Source organism: Ovis canadensis, chromosome 1 (assembly GCF_042477335.2).
Source record: "Ovis canadensis isolate MfBH-ARS-UI-01 breed Bighorn chromosome 1, ARS-UI_OviCan_v2, whole genome shotgun sequence".
NCBI classification, from domain to species: Eukaryota; Metazoa; Chordata; class Mammalia; order Artiodactyla; family Bovidae; genus Ovis; species Ovis canadensis.
The window spans coordinates 38,381,735-38,401,179 of record NC_091245.1 but is presented as its reverse complement, the minus strand read 5'-3'; the positions used below and the strand labels follow the sequence as shown (position 1 = coordinate 38,401,179).

General features: G+C 45.4%; 1 protein-coding gene across 3 annotated transcripts in view; it reads left to right on the top strand.

Moving 5' to 3' along the window:
* KANK4 (KN motif and ankyrin repeat domains 4) overlaps nucleotides 1-19,445 on the top strand; it is a 73,672-nt gene that overhangs the window by 17,167 nt on the left and 37,060 nt on the right. The window contains exon 2 of one of the 3 annotated variants that reach the window (XM_069593097.1): nucleotides 15,642-15,873. The exons of 1 other annotated variant lie outside the window; for it this stretch is intronic. The gene's annotated coding sequence lies outside the window, so the exon portion shown is untranslated. Of the gene's footprint in view, nucleotides 1-15,641; nucleotides 15,874-16,564; nucleotides 16,667-19,445 lie in introns of those variants that run through there. One more of the 3 variants, XM_069593106.1, reaches the window with a different exon arrangement.

Sequence of the window (19,445 nt, the reverse complement as noted above, 5' to 3'; positions counted from 1 at the left end):
AGAAGAAAAGTGGCTGTTCTCTTCAAAGAAAAAGAATACATACATAAAAGGAGCAGTTAGTGGAAAGCATGAAGTCTGGCCAGCCTGCTCGTCGGATTTGCTCCTCTCTCTTCCCTCTTGAAATCATTCTATAAATATTTACTGTCTACTAATGGGCCAGGCTCTGGGGACACACACCCTCCCTCCCTGTAGCTGGAGTTGTATCTGAAACCCAGCCTTCATCTGGTTTCTTCCCTGCAGAAGAATCTTTGCAGGTTTCCAGCTCTCTAACAGAATAAAACGAGCTGACCTCCTGCTCCTGCCTTCTTCCTTCTGGGCCCCTTACACCTGCACGTTAGGCCTGGGGCACTGGTCATTCCTCAAGACCACTGTACCTGTTTTCATCTCTGGGGTAGAGGGCTGCTTTCCCAGCCTGCCTGGCGAACTTCTATTCATCCTTCAAAACCCAGCTGAGAAAAAAAACAAAAAAACAAACAAAAAAAAAACCCAGCTGAGATACTACACTGTGATGCTTTCGTGGTCCTCCATCATGCCTTTGCCCACTGCTGTGACACCATGTGTCTTCGTCTAGGTCTTCACCTCTTGTTTTGAACCATGAATTCCTTGAAGGATCTTTATTTCCTGGCTTCTTCATCTGTGAATCCACAGAACCTATCCCTGGGCCTGAAGAATAGTTTCTGCTCAGTGGCTAATTGAACATCTTTCATAGAGGCTGGTGTTTGAACAGGAAGCTTCCCTTTCCTTCTCTCAAGCCGCTGGGCTGTTTAACTCCATGCCTCATGGCCTGCCAAGCAGACTGGATGGTTGAGAAAGCATCACTACTTCCTGTCTCTACACAGTAGTGGGGACACCCCACCACAAGAGCCTCACTGTAGCCCTGGAGGGGGACTTTCAAAGGCAGCAGCTGCTGACACTGCACCCAGCAGAGGGCTGCGGTGAAGGAGGCATTTGTGTTGGGCTTGGCAGGCAGGGGGCTTTGTGCTCCAGAGCACAAGTGGGTAAGTATGTCGGGCAGGCTCCAGGCTGCACACGCCTGCCCGGGGCCTGGGCCTGTAACGCCTCCTGCCCTGGGAAGAAAAGGAGGCATTGTGCGCGCTGGCTGCCCTCCAAAGGAAATATTCCTGTTGTTCTTCTATTTTGGACTGCTCCCCTTTTAAAGGGGAAAAGTCCAGAAGTGAAAATCTCTCTCCACTCTAACAAATCCTGTCTACCAATTCCAAATCAGTTACTGCCTTTGAAATATTAATTCATCCATCAATTGATTCATGTCACTGTGACATCTTCAAGGAGCACGGCTATGGGTCGTCACTGTCCTGGGCATGAGGGACACAGCCCTCATCCCTTTGAGGCTCTATTCCTGATTGAAGTGAAGTGTTAGTTGCTCAGCCGTGTCTAACTCCTTGTGACCCCATGGACAGTAGCTCTCAGACTCCTCTGTCTGTGGGATTTCCCAGGCAAGAATATTGGAGTGGGTTGCCATTTCCTTCTCCAGGGGATCTTCCTGACCCAGGGATTGAACCTGGGTCTCCTGTAATGCAGGCAGATTCTTTACCGTCTGAGCCACCAGGGAAACAAGTTCCTGAGTGCTGGGTGTCCACATTCTTGTGAAGCCCGGCCCCGCTCCTTCTCTGGGGCCCGATGTCCCTCCGCAGCTCAGCACTCCCACCTCAAGGATTCTGTCTGCCCTGCCAGTCTGCCCCCTCTACCACCTAGTCCTGCATAGTATCACCCCCGGAGGCACGTGTTTTCAGCTTACCCCCCTTCCCTCCACCTAGGCCTTGCAGGTAGGTGTGGACAGAACCATGCCTCAATCTGGGCACAGAAACTTCGCAGGAAGACCTGATTCAGCCTTAGCTCTGCCTTTCACTGTCTTTGTGACTTGAATCAAGTTCCTCCAGCTCTCTGAACTTCAGCTTCCTAATCTGCAAAACAGGACAAATGACACCTGACCTCGCACACAGAGCCGTCTGGGAGGAGGAAGTGGTATGTTGCTGCCTGGCACAGGGCCTGTCCTGCCACATGGCAGCTCTCAATGAATAATAACCAAGCAGGGAACAACTATTGAGCACTTATTAGTCCCTTCCTTCCCTCAGACACCACAGCAACCACGGCTTATGATGCAGCGTTTTCTGTATGCCAATGCTGTGTTAAGTCCAGGCATGTTGCCATCAGAACATGAGCCTCTAAGGTGTGTGCTACTTTCTATACCCTTTCACAGCTGGGGAAACTGGCTCTGAGGCAAAGTGACATGGCCAAGGTCACATAGCTTGCAAGCACAAAGTGAGGAATTGTGCTGAGGTCTGTTGGATACCTTCCCATCCCTTCCCAACCAGACAGACACCCATCACAGGCTGGCTTCCTGGTGCTGGGATCTGCAGCATCAGCATCTTTTGAGAGCTTGTTGGAAATACAGACTCTCAGGCCCTACCCCACCCGCACTGACTCAGCATCTGCATTTTATCAAGATCTGTCGGTGTTGGATGTGCCTAATACAGTTTGAGAAGCACTGAACTGAGTCCCAAAATGTTTTTTTAAAAGTAAGTTAGAGCAGGACTCCTCAAACTATAGAGTGCCTAAAAATCACCTGGAGGGCTTGTAAAACATTGATTCCTGTTCCAGAGATCCTGATTTTTATATTCACTGTATGTTCTAGTCTTAAAAAAAAAAATTTTTTTATTGGAATATAGTTGCTTTGCAATGTGGCACCAGTTTCTACTGTACAGCAAAGCGCATCGGCCACATGAATACACAAATTGCTTCCCTTTTGGGTTTCCTTCCCATTTAGGTCATAGAACATTGAGTAGAGTTCCCTGTGCTATGCAGTAGATTCTCATTAGTTATCTATTTTATACATAATATTGATAGGGTGTATACACCAGTTCCAGTACGCAGGTTCATCTCATGCCCCCACCTTCTCCCTCGGAATCCATATGTGTGTTCTCTATGTCTGTGTCTCTTTTCCTTCAGAAATAAAACTATCTATACCATTTTTCTCTATGCCACATATATGTGCTAATATATGATACTTGTTTTTCTCTTTCTGACTTACTTCCCTCCATATGACAGACACTAGGTCCATCCATGTCTCTACAGATGACTCAGTTTCATTCCTTTTATGGGGGAGTAATATTCCATTGTATATATGTACCACGTCTTTATCTGTTCCCTCTAGAAGAACATTTCAATTGCTTCCATGTCCTGACTATTGTAAGTAGTGCTGCAGTGAAGATTAGGGTGCAAAGTGCATGAGTCTTTTTGACCTTGGGTTTCTCTGGGTATTCGTTCCGTTCTTATCCATTGCCTTCACTTCATGGGTTCCTCAGAATAGGTGTAGTGGATGTGAATGGGATCCAGGCAAACTTCTGGCTCACGTCTTGGCCCAAGGCTGCTCCTGGTTTATATGCGTGGAGCCATTGAGGGGGATCTGGGCTGGACTTGGGGCCTGCACTCATTCTTTGGCAGCAGCACCCCACTACTTTGGGGGGAGCTGTTCCATTCTCAGGAAGGGCATCTCTCTCCTAAGTTATATGAGGAAGGAGCTGTGGAGCCCTGCAGCGGCCACATCACCCCCACCCCTGTGAACAAAAAAGAAAGGAAATTAATTTGTAACCTAAAACTCTGAAAATAATGTTTGTAATGGAAAATTTGACAGAGGAATAGATCTGCAAAGAGCATTTTCTCTAAAATTGACATCCGTGTAACTTGACTGCTGCTATCTGATTAAATAGCAATTAAATGTTTCAAGACTCCTTGGAACTTTCAAAGATTATTTGAAAAGTAATTGTATTGTATTGATTAAATAATTTTAAGTTAAGCAGAATGTCACTGCATTTCTTAGTCTAGTCCTTTGGAAATAAATGCATCTTATTTATAGACCTATTGCATGCCCCCCAAATGTTGTTTATATGTTAATAATCATCCGATATTTAATGAGCATGAGTGGTGATGGAATTAAATGGTAAATTTGTTCCTTTGCTAAATCCAGTCTTGTTCCTTCTCTTTCTATTCTGACTCCACCGGCAACTCACTTCACAGACAACTGCCGAACTAAAACCTGAAAGGCAGAGAACACTGTGGTTAAAAGCTTGGTCTCTAGAGTGAGACATACCTCAGTTTGAATTCCAACCTGCAGCTTACTAGCTTTATGTCCTGAGCCTATGATTTGTGAAAGGGATATAATATTACCTACCAAATATGGTCATTGTGAAATTGAACATTATCACTGTACAATATTGGACAGTGTCTGGCTAACAATAATTTTATTATTATAACAATAGGAGTAGTGACTATTATGATGATGATGCCTCAGTTTTTGAATCTGTAAAATGGATGTGACAGGGAATTAAAAATATAAATGCATGAGTATTCAAAACTTCTTTGCCCATAGAGCCTTCAAGTAATTCCCTTCCAAGAAAACTTCTGGCATAGCTTGCTTGGCTCTTGCCCCTCCATTATTATGCCAACCGGGGTCATCTAGTGATGAGACATCTCTGGACAAATGGAGCCGATATTAGGACTGTGACAAGGAGAGAGAGAGATGGCAGAGGATGGATGAATGGATGCCAGAGGTGAGGGAGGGGAGGGAGGGAAGAGCCAGGTGGAGAGTTTGCTAAGGGAGGCTGGGGAACAGGGCACAAGGCTGCTGGAGCAGTTGCTTTGCTGGAAATAGATACTGAGAACAGCAGAGACAGGAAAGAAAAACTTTAAGACTTTGGCTTTGTGCTAAGAATGCACTTCCCCTTTCGTGTTTTCTCTGGAGACTGCAGTGAAGCTTTGGACTGCCTCCAATTCATTTTTTTCTACTTAACTGCTGTTTCTTTGAACACATCCCGAGCTGAGGCCGGGCCATGAGGTGGCCATCTTTACTTCATTTACAGGGGAGTTGAGCTAGTACCATTCCAGGGCTGAATGAGGATGAGTCGAGGACCCAGTACACAAGATGTGCCTAATTGCCAGTGGCAACTGTTTCCATTGCTGCGCATCACACTTTACCTGTGGCCAGAGGCTGCAAGCAAAGGTCACCAATAGGAGTAAGAGCAGTTCACCTGCTCAATTTACCCACATCGGTGCATTATCCTCTGTTTAAACTGGGGACACCAGCCACATTGTTTTCAAAGAAACCATCAGTGTGGTGTCCTAAAATGCTAGACTGCAGACCAGGGCCATCAGCACGAGGTTTATAAAGGAAAGTAGGCGGCTAGGGAGCAGCATCTGACCTTGGCCTTGCTGTATGGTATGGGCAACTCCTTGAGCTGCAGTTTCCCTGTTAGTAGATGCGGATATGGTCCAAGGTCCTGTGTTGTGTTTCTCGACTTCAGGTGCAGACAACAGCAGATCATCAGAAGGACTAATTGCACACTCCACCACCTGCATTGCTCTGAGCTAGTGCCCTAAAGGAGACCCAAAAGTATAAAAGAGGGGCCTCAATTACAAAAACCTCCTAAAATCTGACCGGAAGAAAAAATGTGAGCATCTTTGCGTTTGTTTTTTTTTTTTAATTGGAGTTACCTAATGAAAGTCCAACCAGTCCATCCTAAAGGAAATCCGTCCTGAATATTTGTTGGAAAGATTGATGCTGAAGCTGAAACTCCAATACCTTGGGCACCTGATGCAAAGAACTGACTCATTTAAAAAGACCCTGATGCTGGGAAAGATTGAAGGTGGGAGGAGAGGGGGATGACAGAGGATGAGATGGTTGGATGGCATCACTGACTCAATGGACATGAGTTTGAATAAACTCCAGGAGTTGGTGACGGACAGGGAGGCCTGGCATGCTGCAGTCCATGGGGTCGCAAAGAGTTGGACACGACTGAGAGACTGAACTGAAGTAAACTGAATGGAAGTCTGGGCTTCCCTGGTGGCTCAGATGGTAAAGAATTCACCCGCAATGCACGAGACTCGCACTCAATCCCTGGGCTGGGACGATCCCCTGGAGAAAGGAATGGCAACCCACTCCAGTATTCTTGCCTAAAGAATTCCATGGATAGAGGAGCCTGGTGGACTACAGTCCATGGGGTCTCAAAGAGTTGGACACAACTGAGTGACTAACACTTTCACTTTAAATGAAAGTCTACCTGTCATATGCTCCCAATGTGTAACCATTTTGTGATACCTTTGAGCTGCTATGGGATGATCCAAAATGGGATGTCAGTTCTGGAAACACCTTTCCTTAATGACTTTAAAACAAAACAGATCAAAACAAAACCTAAACCAGAATAGTGTATAACCTTCCTTTGTATTGCCATGTGGCACACTGTCAATGAACCAATCACCAAGGAAAGTTGAGGTCGATAGAAGTTTCTCGAGCCCTTCTCTCACAGCCTCTCTCTGCTTCATCTTTAATGACGCCCAGCTTGTCTTCAGCCACATGCTGCTGAGGTTGAATGCTCATCACCCTTGTCTGACCCACATCACATGTGCCCGCTCCTTTATCGACTGTGTTAGCTAGAGGGCCAGGTGGGACCTTGTGAAATAATAATAAAAAGCCTTCCAACTTGTCTGAAAAGTTTGGAAACATCACTGGCTTCACCCAGTTATCTGGAGATGACTTATCAGGTTCAGTTTTGTTTAACGGACTTCCTTGTGCCAAGAAAAATCTTCCTCCCAACCCAGAAGGCAGATGCCGCAGCCCACACGAGCCCTAAAGTGTCTGCACCTGCAGCCGTGTTCTGAAGCCAGCCTGATGCCTATGAAGTCTTCCGCTGGATCCTGATCAAGACTGTGATGCTGGGAGTGGGGGCTGCCCAAAGAGGGTAGGTTCAGGGGCACCCCACTGCAGAGGGTGTACATGTGCCTACTCTTATGATGCTTTCACTGAAGTGACCCAGGAGGGAGGAGAAGAGGCTGAATTCCTTGATTTGCTCCCAGCTGTGGTTCCAAGCTCTTTGGACTGTGGCCCAGTTTGGCCAAGCGAAAGACCTTGTGGCCCACTGAGCCCACTGATTCTCACTTTTGGGTGAGAAAGAATTTGGTAATAAAGGACAAAGGGGAAGAGAAAAATCATCGACATGGTCATGCAGTAAATCCTCAGGACAAAACAGCAGGAACTCTGAAGAGTCATTTTCCAAGTAATGTAAATTAATGGAATAGAACAATTAAAAACCCAGGCAATGCCAATGCCTCATTGTAGCAGTCAAGTGTCACAGTTGCAAACAACAGAACTGATTCTAGCAAGTTTACTTCAAAGAGGAATTTATTAGAGGATGTCAAGTCACTCCACCACCTTCCCCAGAACTGCTTGCCTTCAGCCCTGGATTTTCCAGGGCACTTCCAAGCTGAAGCCTGGCCTGGGAGCCTCCGCATGTTGAGTGCAGGTCCCACAAGGGGATCCTAAATGTGAAAGAGGCTGGCACTGTAAATTCTGTGTTCTACCTTGAAGATGTGGAACTCCTAAGGAAGGAAATAACCCAGACATAAGAAGGGTGTTCACGTGGTGCTGGGTAGCGCCCAAAACACGGCAAATATCTTTTGCAGTAATAACAAAGCACCCTTCCTGAAAACTGCAGGATTTCCAGCTCTTTGCCTGCATGCGTGCACCCTAGTTCTGCAGTATTATTTACTGATGGATGGATGTCATACTTTTGTAGAATAGAGAATTAATATTCTCAGGAAACTCTTCTAATCAACTAATTTTCATATATGAATGCCAAGGTTTATTAATTCTCAATAATTCATTATGTCCTAATTCCTTAAAAAATGAAATCCCATGTATGAAATTTCCTTTGAGGGTAATGAAAATGTTCTAAAATTTGACTGCGGACTTTTCGATAATGAGTTCCGGCAATATTTGAATATTCACATTCCTAAGAATGAAACCTTTATCTTAAGCCTCAAAATGGTTCAAAATGACCTCAAAATGGTTCAAAATCCTAAACTTAAGAGCTAAAACTATACAGCTCTTAGAAGAAAACATTGAGGAAAATTTCTATGGTAGTGACTTTGGCAATCATTTCCTGGACATGATACCAAAGCACAGGCAACAAAAAACAATATAGATAAATTGGACTTCATAACCTTTGTGCATCAAAGAACACTGTCAAGAAAGCAAAAAGACATCCTACAGAATGGAAGAAAATATTTGCAAATTACATATCTGATAATGGGTTAATGATATCAGTGATACTAACCCATTACCAGATATGTGATAAAGAACTCTGACAACAAAAACAAACAACCCAATTAAAAACTGGACAAAAGACTCGAATAGACATTTCTCCAACGAAGATATTCCAGTGGTCAATAAGCACATGAAAAGATGCTCAATAATCATTAGTCATTCAGTTCAGTTCAGTTCAGTCGCTCAGGCATGTCCGACTCTTTGCGACCCCATGAATTGCAGCACGCCAGGCCTCCCTGTCCATCACCAACTCCCGGAGTTCACCCAAACTCATGTCCATTGAGTCAGTGATGCCATCCAGCCATCGCATCCTCTGTCGTCCCCTTGTCCTCCTGCCCCCAATCCCTCCCAGCATCAGAGTCTTTTCCAATGAGTCAGCTCTTCGCATGAGGTGGCCAAAGTACTGGAGTTTCAGCTTTAGCATCATTCCTTCCAAAGAACACCCAGGACTGATCTCCTTTAGAATGGAGTGGTTGGCTCTCCTTGCAGTCCAAGGGACTCTCAAGAGTCTTCTCCAACACTACAGTTCAAAAGCATCAATTTTTCAGTGCTCAGCTTTCATCACAGTCCAACTTTCACATCCTTACATGACCACTGGAAAAACCATAGCCTTGACTAGATGGATCTTTGTTGGCAAAGTAATATCTCTGCTTTTGAATATGTTATCTAGGTTGGTCATAACTTTCCTTCCAAGGAGTAAGCGTCTTTTAATTTAATGGCTGCAGTCACCATCTGCAGTGATGTTGGAGCCCACAAAAATAAAGTCTGACACTGTTTCCACTGTTTCCCCATCTATTTCCCATGAAGTGATGGGACCAGATGCCATGATCTTCGTTTTCTGAATGTTGAGCTTTAAGCCAACTTTTTCACTCTCCACTTTCACTTTCATCAAGAGGCTTTTTAGTTTCTCTTCACTTTCTGCCATAAGGGTGGTGTCATCTGCATATCTGAGGTGATTGATATTTCTCCCAGCAATCTTGATTCCAGCTTGTGCTTCTTCCAGCCCAGCGTTTCTCATGATGTACTCTAGATATAAGTTAGTCATTAAGTGAAGTCATTCAGTTGTGTCCGACTCTTTGCGACCCCATGTATTGTAGTCTACCAGGCTCCTCTGTCCATGGGATTTTCCAGGCAAGAATACTGGAATGGGTTTCCATTTCCTTCACCAGGAGATCTTCCTGACCCAGGGATTGAACCCAGGTCTCCCACATTGTAGGCAGATGCTTTACCGTCTAAGCCACCAGGGAAGTCATTAGTTAGTCATTAGGGAAATACAAATCAGAACCACAATCAGTTAACACTACACACCTACTATACTTACTAGGATTCCTAGAATGATTTTTTTTAGTTGAAAAAAAAACAAAACAAACATGTTGGTGAAGATATGGAGAAACTGGAACCTTCATGTGTTGCTGGTGGGAATGTAAAAGGGTGTAGCTGTTTTGGAAATACTTTGGCAGTTACTTAAAGTTTAAACATAGAATTAACATATAACCCAGCAGTTTCATTCCTAGGTATATATCCAAAATAAATGAAAGCAGGAACTTGAACAAATACTTGTACAGCAGTGTTCACAGCAGCATTACTTACAATAGCCAAAAGATGGAAACCATGCAAGTATCAACTGATAGATGAATGGATAAACAAGATGTGGTGTGTACATATGATGGAATATTACTCGATCATCAAAAGAAATGAAATTTTGGTGTATGCTGCAACTTGGATGGGCCTTGAAAAGGCTAAATGAAATAAGCCAGACATAGAAGGACAAATATTCCATAATTCCACTTACAGAAGGTACCTAGAATAGGGAAGTTTATAGAGACAGAAAGTAGAATAGGTCTTACCAGGGCTGGCAGCAAGAGGGAATGGGGAGTTATTGTTTAATAGGTCATAGAGTTCAGGTTGGAGATGATGAAAAAGCTTGGGTTATAGATAGTAGTGATGGTTACAGAGCATTGTGAAAGCCACTGAATTCTACATTGACAGATGGTTAAAATAGTAAATTTTATGGTATGTATTAACTTATTTTGGGCTTCCCTGATAGCTCAATTGGTAAAGAATCTGTCTGCAATGCAGGAGACCCTAGTTCGATTCCTGGGTCAGGAAGATCCCCTGGAGAAGGGATAGGCTACCCACTCCAGTGTTCTTGGGCTTCCCTTGTGGCTCAGCTGGTAAAGAATCTGCCTGTAATGCGGGAGACCTAGGTTCGCTCCCTGGGTTGAGAAGATCCCCTGGAGAAGAGAAGGGCTACCCACTCCAGTTTTCTGGCCTAGAGAATTTCATGGACTGTATAGTCCATGGAGTCACAAAGAGTCAGACACGACTGAGTGACTAAGCACACACACACAGCATATTTTACCACGGGCTTCCCTAGTGACTCAGTGGTAAAGAATCCACTTACCAGTGTAGGAGACGCAGGTTCGAAAAGATCTCCTGGAGGAGGAAATGGCAACCCACTCCAGTATTCTTGCCTAGACAATTCCATGAACAGAGGAGCCTGGCAGGCTACAGTCCATGGGCTTCCAAAAGAGTCAGACACAACTTAACTACTAAACAATATTTTATTACAATTTAAAAAATTAGGTTGTAGCAATGTTTGCACATCTCTGAGTATGCTGCAGCTATTGTATAATTTTTATGGGTAAATTGTACGGTATGTAGATTATATCTAAATAAGGCTATTAAAAAATCCTTTCCAGCTCTGGCAGTCTCTACGATGTATCCATTAATCTGTTTATTTATTCATTAATTCAACACATTTTTGTTGCGTTCCTACCATGCCAGCTGTTAGGAATAAGGAGATAAATAAAATAAATACAATTCCTGGCCTTTCCTTGCTTAAAACACTGTGGGTTTTAAAAAGTAATCATAGCTAACATTTACTGAGTGTTCGCTAAATCCTGAGCATTGGCAGAAGCACTTAAACATACCTTATCTCGTACAGTTCTCCCAGCTGTGTACTGAACTGGGCTCTTCTTGAATAAGGAAATTTTCTCAAGGTCACACAATCAGAATTTGAACCTGGTCTATTTTTGCCTTGAAATCCTTGCTCTTAATCATTCATCACCATATGTGGCAGCTGGATTCCAGCACCTGAAATTGGGGTTTCCCCTGGAGACCTGCACATAGGCCTGTCTGACAGCCTGGCTGATCTGGGTAGCATTGCAGGGAGGGTTAAACTTGAGGTGAAATGATCTCCAGGAGGAAGTGGGTTTGGAAAATAAGGCTTAAGTCCATGGAATCTTGCACAGCCATTTACAGTAATCACTATAAATTGGGTATCACTGTATTTTCTAAATGTTACATTATGAAATTTTAAATACCAAATTAAATTCATAATTAAATTTGTACCATTATGTTAATAGTAATATATGTATTATTTATTAAACACAGACTATATACCAGCCTCTAGGTTGCTGACCTGTATTGCCATCTTATTTAATTCTCCTGACAGAGCCATGATTTGTACAGTGTGTTACTATTCCTATTTTACAAGTGAGGCGGCTAAGGCCCAGGGTAGTAGTTAGTAGTTTAGTCGCTCAATTATGTCTGACTCTTGTGACCCCATGGACAGTAGCCTGCCAGGCTCCTCTGTCCATGGGATTCTCCAGGCAAGAGTACTGGAGTGGGTTGTCATTTCCTTCTCCAGGGAAGACACAGAGAGTTTAAGTAATTTGTCCAAGGTTGCACAGTCATTAGCAGAGCTGGGATTCTAGCCATGGTTTCTTGGCTTGGAGTCCAGACTCTTAGCCACCATAGAAATTGCTCTTCAATTATGTTAAAATATGCAAAGTAGATGGACATGAAACAGGTTGTATCAAGATGGGGGGATGATGGTGATTTCCCACTCCCCCCTCCCACCCATTTATTGAAGAATATGTCATCATAGTGATGACTTTTTTAGACCAACAAAAGAGATCTCAAGTCACGGGGACCTTTTTCATCTTCTTGCTTCGCTGTTTCATTTTGTTGTATTTGATTTTGCAGTTGCCTGTGCGCATGCACGAACTAAGCCAGAGCATTGCACACACAAGCCGGGCGCTGGGAGAGGCCTGCCCCTGCGTGGGCTGCAGCTGCCCTGACTCTGCTGCCATCTTCTGGGAAGGGGAGGAGAGTGTCCCCTTATCACACTTCTCAACACTGAGGACCTCTCCTTAAAACAAAAAAAACTTGTTTTTCTAACTTGTGAGAGTCTGTGGTTGAAAGCAAAACGATACCTGGAATCGAATCCTGGCGCTGATGGTCTCAGTATCTGGCTAACTGCTCTAAGCCTCAGCTTTGTCCTCAAATAATGGAAATAACCAGTACCACTGTATAGGGTCATTGTTGAAATTAAATTGGCTGGTTTCGAAATGGACCTAGAGTGCCCGGCACAGTGTAGGGTAGATAAATAGTATGCCGTTCTGATGTTTCTTTGGCATCTTTTTGATGATTAATTCATGTGGTTAAACATTTTCTAACAGTAAACACTGGTATTTCTTCTTTCTTGAATTGGTTGCTTGTGCCCTTTCCTTACAGAAAAGGCAATGGCACCCCACTTCAGTACTCTTGCCTGGAAAATCCCATGGATGGAGGAGCCTGGTGGGCTGTAGTCCATGTGGTCGCTAAGGGTCGGACACGACTGAGCAACTTCACTTTCACTTTTCACTTTCATGCATTGGAGAAGGAAATGGCAACCCACTCCAGTGTTCTTGCCTGCAGAATCCCGGGGATGGGGGAGCCTGGTGGGCTGCCGTCTGTGGGTCGCACAGAGTCGGACACGACTGAAGCGACTTAGCAGCAGCAGCCCCTTCGTCATTTGTCTACTGGCATCTCGATTTTACAGTGTGATTGAGTCAGAGACTAAGAGCATTCCGGAAAGGTGTCAGTGAGGGGAGGGATGAGGAGTAGAGGTCTTTCCCTGGGACCCTGATGCCTTTCTTTTTCCCCAAGGACCATTGTTTACTGCAGCCTCCTCACTCCCTGCAATGGGCCCTGTTTCCTCCCTGAGAAATTTTCATCTGCCTTAAAGGGTCAGTCATTTGAACAGCTCATTCCCACTGGACTGCTACACCCACCGATCTCCCATGGGTGATTTCTTTCTGCGTCCAGTGAAATTGTGTCCCATCAGAATGGCTGTAACCAGCCTGCTCTGAGGCTGTTTCAGCAGTACGTGTCCCTAAGCAGTGTGCTGCTGCCCAGCCCGGTGTAATTGTACAGACTGCCAAATAGCTGACCTCTCTGGGCAAAGTGCAAAAGCCTAAGGAACCGCTTAGATAAAAGGCACATTCTTCAGATAGTTCCACCTCTTTTCCCTCTCGCCTGGTGCCATCTTGTCTGACTGAGATGCTTACCTTTTCTTCATCATGGAGCAAAAGGACCTGAGCCATAGAGTTTGGAGGTTTCTAAATTGCAAAAGGAGTCAAACCTCCCCCAAGACAAATGATCCCTGACGGAAAAGTTTTTTTGGATAAGTGTGTCTGGCCCAGGGGAATTTTCTGGGTAGCTTGGTGGTAACATGAAATTGGCTACTAGTCTTAAGGTATGTGTCTGAGTGAGATGTAAGGGTAGAGACATGCCAGTATCTCAACATGGTAAGGGCCAGAGGCTATGGAGAGGAAGCTCAGATTTCCTCTCCAAAGTCGTTGGCTTTCCCATGAAGATCTTCCCTAAATGTGAGATCACCTTCTGCCTTGAGAGCACTAGCATTGAAGCTTACATCCTGGAGTCCTGTGTCTCCTGAATTCACCTGCATGCCCAGTTCAGGCTGTGTGGTTTAGAGGAGAGTATTAGAGTGGAAGACAGAATATCTGAGTTTGCATCGAGGCTTTGCCTTTTCTTACCTTTGTAACCATGGGAACCAACTTTGTTTTCTCATCTGGAAGATGGGGATAAGATTCCTATTTCTGCTCACCTCTATGCTTGACCATGGAGTAAATTGTGTGTACTGGGTAAGGGCAAAAGACAGAAAAGAAAGAAGAATCTCCTCTCCTCTTAGAGACATAGGTAGTCAGCACCGTGCCTGAACCAGTACCTTGTGTGGAGCGCAGAGAACTGGAAGGGCTGCTTGTCTTCAGGAAGAGCTCTGAAGGAGATAGGGTGACTTGGTTTGAGGTATACGTGTGTGTGTATGTATTTTCCTGTGACTCTGCGGTCCTGGCACCTGAGCCAAGCTGATCTGTGGCACTGCTAGGGGCTACTATTTCCTTCCCTCATTTTGCTGAGGTTTTTTTTTTTTTCAGTCTGATGAGAAGCCTGGCACTGTTGGAAAGAAGAGGCACTTTCTTGGTACCTAAGGGAGTATCTGAAGAGGTCATCTGTGTTTATAGCCATTGGTATCATGGATAAGTTCAGTTTGACAACCTTTATGGAACGTCGAGCTCATGATGCTGGTCTGGGAGACAGACACAGAGGCAGCAATTAGAATTCAAGTGATAGCTGCGGCAGTCGAGGGCTGACAGGAGCAGTGGAAACAGGAAGGCTGGTTACAGCACTGGGGGTGGGGGGAGCGGGGAGGATGCTGAACAGAGCTTGCGGGGACAGATGGGAACTGGCCAGTGTTCCCAGAAGAATGTTGGTTGCTTCAAGAAAGGCTCAGTTCTGTGAGTAAGCCTCTCACCATTTTGTCTTGAATAAGGAAGAATTTATCTTGGGAGAGGAAATCGGAGGGCTTACCTCTGTCACATAGAAAAATCAGAGAGGCAGAGTAGGTGGCTAGAAAGTCATAGGACCTGGTGAATGGAGAGCTCTTTTTAACTCAGCTTCCTGATGGAATGTCTTATGCTTCTAGCCTTTCTCTAGCCAATTCTAAGGGGATGGTCGATGATCATTTAAAAGCTATCAGAGAGACAGTTTGCGCCTCTGTATATTTTTTCGTATAACTGCAAAGTGTATTTCTTATGTAAGTTTTGATGGTTTGGTCTGCATGCTAGTTAAATACTTTAAACAGTTGAAACAAGTGAATGTTGGTGTTTCCTAGCCTCGTGCATCACATCATCCCATGCCCTGCAGTAAGTTTGTTAACCTCTGCTTTGGGCAAGATGCTCTAGAGTCTTCCAAGGAAAGCAAGAGTGTGATCCAGTGTAGTGGGAAAAACACAGAACTCTATCCCAGGAATCTTCATTTTAATCCAGATTCACTCGTGGGTGAGCCAAGGGAAGTCGTTGTCTCTCACTTTCTTCACCTGTCCAGTGGGGACACTCAGCCCTGCCCGGCTGCCTTAAGCTGGAGGTGAAGTGCTTTCCCAGTGTCCTGGGCTGGATGCAGTCAGCACTCAGCTCTGGCATCAGTTTCAGTGTGGGTTAAACAGGAATCTGCCCTGGCCTCTGAGAACACATCTTGACAGGCAGTGCCTGCAAAGGTAAGAGCTGCTTCAACATGTCTTCCTGACAGGGCTTCATTTCCGAGGACAGCCTCCTTTGACTAGAGCCACAGAAGGTCAAGGAGATAAGGTCCTCTAATCCTTTTGCTGAGACTGTATACGGGAGCCCAGACGCTTTCCTGGCCCGTTTGGACGGCATCCACCCCCCTGTATCTCCTTCAGGTCTGGTGGTGGTGCTAGATTTGCAGAGCATCTGTGCCTGCGCCTCACACCTGCCTCTGCTCCAGAGAGCTGCAGCTGCAGTGGGCTGGCCGAGCCTCTTCACGGCGCCTGCCTGGGACATCCTGAGACCTTGCTCTTGCACAGCTGCCTTTTCCCCAGCTCCTGCACCCGCCCCTCTGAAGTCACTGGTCCGCGCTTGGAAGCCCTGCCTGGAGCTGGATCCTTATAGAAGGTACTCCCTTGCCTTTCTCTTTCTGCCAGAATTGGGCGCGTATCAGAGCTGGGGCATCAGATTTGTAGAGCAGCAGGAAGCGGGGGCTGTCTGTCTGGCCCCAGGAGCTCACTGGTCATTGTTTCTTCAAGCTCTGCCCCATAAACTTCCAGTCACTGATTGATGGGGGCAGTGAGTAGTCTGGGGATTGCTCACAGAAGCCTTACTCCGCTGTGGGATCCAGGAGGCGGGTGGGCGGGGGAGGAAGTTTCTAAGACAGAGCCTGGAAGAAAGAGAAGCACCAGTGGAGGGTTTCAGCTTTTTAGGATGCTGTGTTCTCATTAGGAACAATTTTATTAATGAGCCACTCAGCTGCAAGGAGGGAGGAGGAAAAGCATAATTAATTATGACCCCTGTCCCAGTTGAATGCCTAGCTTTGGGAGAGTCCAGAGAGAAAGGTGTGTACCATTTCAGCATCTTTAGATGCATCCCTCTAAACTGCTAGCAGCTCTGAGAACAAACTTTCTAATCGAATGATCTGTGCTTTTTTCCTCTTTCTGCAAGATCTAGTATCAGCTTATTGAGCATCAAATTCCTTTCTGACCCCAGTCCCCTCTTCCTGAGAGCCAAAATGAAGTCAGTGTTTGCTTTTCCAGCAAGGTCACAGATCACCTGACCAAATCTGTAACAGCTAGGGAGCCAGTGTTGCCGTGCTGAACTCAGGAGTGACGAGCTCCGGTCCAGCAGCAGAGCCCCCGGGAGGAAGTGACTTCTCTGGCTCCAGGCTGGGGCGGGGGAAGGATGCCAAGGGAAGGTACTGTGGTCACTGCTTCCCTCCTGACAGTTTTCTCTTCTTCATGAAGCTCCAGATTCAGCTGCTGCAATGCAGGCAAAAAATGACAGACACATGCAGAAAAATGTGGGAACTGAGTTAATGAGATTGTGTTAATGAGATTGTGTTAATGTGTTATTTATTGAGCATGAATTATCTCTTTGTTTCCTGGGTCAGTGGGAAGTGAGTCCGCTGGTGGAAGCTTTTCCAGGAGTGTGTCTCACTCCCCGGGTGCCTGTGCTTCAGCCCTCTTAAGCAGCTCTGTCAGATGCCTCCTGATTCTTAGCGCAGGAGACATTTCCACTTGAAGGGATGGGGCCCTGTAGCGGGGACGCGGGAAGCTCTCATTGTCTGGGGAGATCGGTACCAGGTATAAGTAATTTTTTTCCTCTTTTGGAAAGAGCATTTCTGTCTTTGCAAGAGGTCGTGCAGGGATTGACAGATTGCTGTTGGTGCACTACCTTGCTAAATATTTGACTTTGTTAGGTTGAATTCTCCAAGAATTCTCATGGCAATAATGCTGTGCTTTGAGCCAAGTTTTCTTTTTAAGGAAATCCAAGGTGCTATTTATTTTGGCATGCAGCCTGTTCTGGGATGAAATATGGCATTTTTATTATTGCAGAATAAAGAGACGTTTGAAAGGAACACAAGTACAGAGCTAGGTTTCAGTTTCAGGGCTAAATAGAGGAAGGTTTCTTTGTATTTGGATTTGAGGTTAAAAATGGTATCATTAAAAAGAATCAATGTGGAGGGAGAGGGTGTGGGGATATACTGCTGAAGTTGGGCTGACCCAAGGAAATCCATGTTCCTGGGCATGGGCTGTGCTGGAACCGTTTCTAACGTGGCCTGGTAGTTACACATGGGCCATCACTGCTGTCTGCCAGTGACTGCCTCTTTGGTCGATTTTGAACTGAAAGCCTCAGTCCTCATTTCTTTACTGCACATTGGCTTTGAGAGGCAGGGTGGACTAATGGAGTCCTGCCCCTAATTAATTGGGTAAATTTGGATTGGCCACAGAGCTTTTTTGTATCTTTGTTCCTTATCTGTAACTTGGAGATGATCTGCCACGTGTGAGTGTCCCCTGGACTGCGAGGAGATCCAGCCAGTCCCTTCTGAAGGAGATCAGCTCTGGGATTTCTTTGGAGGGAATGATGCTAAAGCTGAAACCCCAGTACTTTGGCCACCACATGCGAAAAGTTGACTCATTGGAAAAGACTCTGATGCTGGGAGGGATTGGGGGCAGGAGGACAAGGGGACGACAGAGGATGAGATGGCTGGATGGCATCACTGACTCAATGGACGTGAGTCTGAGTGAAGTCCGGGAGTTGGTGATGGACTGGGAGGCCTGGCGTGCTGCGACTCATGGGGTAGCGGAGAGTTGGACACAACTGAGTGACTGAACTGAACTGAACTGGATGGGGTGGGGGGAGTGTCTACAGAAATGAATTGTGTAGGAGTTCTGACCTTCACAAGCTTAATAGGGGAGAAAAACTAGAAAAAGATACAGTTGTATATACTCAAAACATCTAAAATATGATGAGCTTGTGAGAGAGGTTGGGAGCTAACTGGGCATACTTGATCCTGGGATAGGCCATAAACAAATGAAAAGTTACGTAACACCACTAGGTGTTACAAGGTTAGAACACTGAGCAGACAGTTTAACAGAACATGTAATGAACTGCTTCTATGTCAAAATATTAAATGCTCCAGGAGGTTGCAAAATTCCATTTTAAAGGGGAATTCTGTCCAACAAAGCTATTTTTTCATATTCTGTTGTATTGCAAACAAAGTAGTGTGTGTTGATAGAGCATTTAGTCTTTGATTCCACTCCCCTAACCACATCAAACATCCACTCACTGGAAGAAAACTCTCTTAGCTAAATTCTGAGATGTTCACAGTGAGGACCCTGGGCCAAAGTGGAGAAGGCTGGAGTGGGTGGGGCTGGAAGTGGCATGGTGTGGACATGGCAGTGCCCCCTTTTCTTAGAGCTTTAGAATGAAAGCTTGCTTGGCCCTGTTCTTCAGAGAGTTGGGGTATCAGCTCCATTTAATTTCTCTTGCCTTGGAATGATGAATTTTAGCAAAATTCAAGTCTAAGAGAACAATTAGAGGTCTCTATAGAGTTCTTTTTTAATGAAATTTGACCCCAAGTGTGCTGCAAAGTTATTTGAAGCTCTATGACCTGGTATATGAAGGACTGAATTGTAACTCTAACCAAGGGCAGTGGGTGTGACTGAACTCCTTGAGGTGCCGGTGAGTTTCTGCAGCCGGAGGTTCACCTGCACACTCTTGCTTCAGAGGAGCTTTGTTACTTGGTGTCCAGCCTCAGAGAAGCAGGTCGGACTTGGCCAGAACGACTTACAAAGGGGGCCGTCCTCCTTGGGCATGCCCAGAAGGTGCGTCATCTGCACTGGAGGAAGAAGCAAAGAAGCAGAGTCAGGAACGTTTTCCCTCACAAAAGAGAGCTGGGGATCAGTCATCAGGCTTGCTTACATTAGTGGACAGATGTTTACAAATCACTTTCGTTCCCAGCACAGGCTTGGAGTCGACTTGACTTAATAGCAAATCCTACACCAACACTGGCTTGTTAGGTAACATGGAGCAGGCCTTTAAACGCTCTCAGCCTCAGTCTCCCATCCAAGTACTAACCAAGACCGACCCTGCTTAGCTTCTGAGATCAGACGAGGTGGGGCGCATTCAGGGTGGTATGGTGGTAGATAGCCTCAGTCTTCTTGTCTGGAAAATGGGGACAATAATGACCC